Below are 3,123 nucleotides of genomic sequence, written 5' to 3'. Positions count from 1 at the left end.
TGCCCTGCAGTAGTTATACAGCTAACAGCAATGAAAAAAGAGGTATTTTAATGTAATCCATCCTGTTGACTATACTCATTTGAAATACTCATCCAAGATACAATTTCATCCCTCTGTCTTCAAACATATACCCAGCAATTTATGATGTTGATACTGGAGTTAAAAAAACAAGGGATATAGCTCATCTCCAATGTCTTAGAATTTCATTGCTGTGAAGAGACATCATGACCAAGGCAGCTTTTATAAAGGAAAGCATTTAATTAGGGCTGGCTTACAGTTTCAGAGGTTCGGTCCATTATCATCATGGCAGAAAGCAAGGAAGCATGTAGGCACGCATGGTGCGGGAGGAGCCAAGAGTTCTACATCTTCATCTGAAGACAGCAGAGAGAGAGTCCCTTGCATATTGGGTGGAGCTTGAGCACTAGGAGTCCTTAAAGTCTACCTACACAGTGACATACTTCCTCCAACAGAGCCATGCCTATTCCAACAAGGCCACACCTGGTAATAGTGCCACTTCCCATGGGACAAGCATATGGAAGGAAATACATGAGTCTATAGGGGGCAAACCTATTTAAACCACCCCACCCAGTAAAACACATATTCATATGTTTTTGAACACATATATGCATTCTCTCTCTCTCTCCCTCCCTCCCTCCTTCTCTCTTCCCTCCCTTTCCCTTTCCTCCTCCTATTCTCATCCCCTCACAGTTGGAGTTAAGCAAGTTGCCTTGGCACACAGCTGTAATCCTAGCATTCAGAAGATGATGGTAGAAGGGTCATAGATTTGATACTAGCTTGGGCTAAAAGGTGAGTTTCAGGACAGCCTAGACTATATATAGACCATGCCTCAAAGGGTGTAAGTGGTACATGCCTTTAATCCCAGCATTCAGGAGGCAGAGGCAGAAGGGACAATCTCTGTGAGTCCAAGGACAGCCTGATCTACAAAGCAAGCTCCATGACAACCAGAACTACGTAGAGAGACTCAGTCTCAAAACAAAACAAAAGTTAGAGTTAAATATAAATTCTGGATTTTATGTAATTGTGGGAATAGTTGGCAAATTGCCTTTAACTTAACTCATTTACCTTTATAATATGGTTTCATTGTGTGTGACCAGGTTATATAAGCTCATTCTGTATATGAATCACTGTGCAAGCTTTACAACAACCAAACTCGTTCAACAAGTCTATTGTTTTGCTTGGCAATCATAGAATGTCAAAATGTCAAATGTTCATAGTGCAAGTGGTGGCACATACCTGCAATCCTGGCATTGGGAGCCTGACACGGGAGACCAGTTTGAAGACAGCCTAGATTACATGGCAAGTTTCAGACCAGCATGGGCTACATCATGAGATCCTGACTCAAACAAACTTCTCCCATCTCAGTACTAACGAGGCCCAACCCTGCTTAGCTTTGCAGATTAGAGATCAGGGATATTCAGGGTAGTGTGTATGTCCACAACTTCTCAACACTAACTCCATTATTCCACTATTTTTTTTTAACTTACCCGCTGTGCCAGCCCATTTTGAGTAGGCTCCTCATCTAGAAGTCACCTCTGTCTTCAGGGATAGAGATGTGTCAGTGACAAGAGAACTAGCAGAAGTGTCAGTTGAGTTTAAAGAGAACAAAAGAGTTGCAGACAAAAAAGCTGTAAAACAGAAATGTAACCTTGTCTCTTAAAGCAACACAAATGTGCCTCCCTACCTCCTCATTTTGCGTGTAAGGTTCATTTCCAACTGATAACACTTTTGCTCTTTTAGCCCCCCTCAATCCCCAAGTCTTTCTCCCCAAGATATGCCTATGGTTAACTTGAAAAATCAGTTCATACCCAGGTAAAAAAAGAAGCCAAAAACCCACACTGGGAAAAAGACAGCATCTTTAACAAAAGATGCTGGTCAAACTGGATGTCTGCATGTAGATGAATGCAAATAGATCCATACTTATCTCATTCACAAAACTCAAGTCCGAATGGATCAAAGGCCTCAACCTAAATCCAGGTACACTGAACCTGATACAAGAGAAAGTGGGGACTAGTCTTGAACTCATTGGTACAGGAGACAAAGACCCTGGTGAGATGTGGTGATCTCATTTCAAATACCACCACCACCTAACAGTCTTGTTATATAGCACAGGCTGGCCTTGAACCTTATAATTGTTGGTTGATTAAATCCAAATTACAGAAAGTAACTGAAAAGACAACTTCCTGAGCAGAACAATGATAGTGTAGTCACCGAGATCAAAAACTAACAAATGGAACCTCATGAAACTGAAAAGCTTCTGTATGGCAAAAAACACTATCATTCAGACAAAGTGGCAGGCTATAGAATGGGAAAAGATCTCTACTAATTATACAATCAGTAGAGGGTTAGTATCAAAAACATATAAGGAAGCCGGGCAGTGGTGACGCAGGCCTTTAATCCCAGCACTTTGGAGGCAGAGGCAGGCAGATTTCTGAGTTCCAGCACAGCCAGGGCTATCTTGAAAAACCAAATAAGGAATGAAAAAATAAATTGGACATCAAGAATACAGTAACCCAATTAAATAGTGGTGTACAGACCTAAGCAGTGGGTTTTCAAAAGAAGAAACTCAAATGGTTGAGAAACAAATATTCAACATCCTTAGCCATCAGGAAAATGTAAATCAATACAACTTTGGGATTCTAGCTTACACCTGTCAGAATGGCCACAGCTCATGCTAGGGAGGATATAGAGTAAGGGGAACACTCATCCATTGCTGGTGGAAGTACACATTTGAACAGCCACTGTGGAAATCAGTGTGGTGGTTCCCCAGAAAGATGGAAGTTACCTCAAGATCTAGTTGTACCACTCTTGGGCATATGCCAAGACTCTACATCCTACTAGAGACACATGCTCATCCATGTTCATTGCTGCCCTATTCATAATAGGCAGAAACTGGAAACAACCTTGATGTACATGATTGATAACTGAATAATGAAATAATGAAAATGTGGTACATTTATACAGCTATTTTAAAAATTATGAAAATTTCAGGTAAGTAGGTGGAACTAGAAAAATCCATCTTGAGTAAGGTAATTGGATCCAAAAGAGACAAATACTGTATGTTTTCCCTTATATGTGGATGTTAGTTAGCTCTTATACCTTCAA

The sequence above is a fragment of the Mastomys coucha genome, chromosome X, assembly GCF_008632895.1.
Source record: "Mastomys coucha isolate ucsf_1 chromosome X, UCSF_Mcou_1, whole genome shotgun sequence".
NCBI lineage: Eukaryota > Metazoa > Chordata > Mammalia > Rodentia > Muridae > Mastomys > Mastomys coucha.
Note: the sequence above shows the minus strand (reverse complement) of the source record.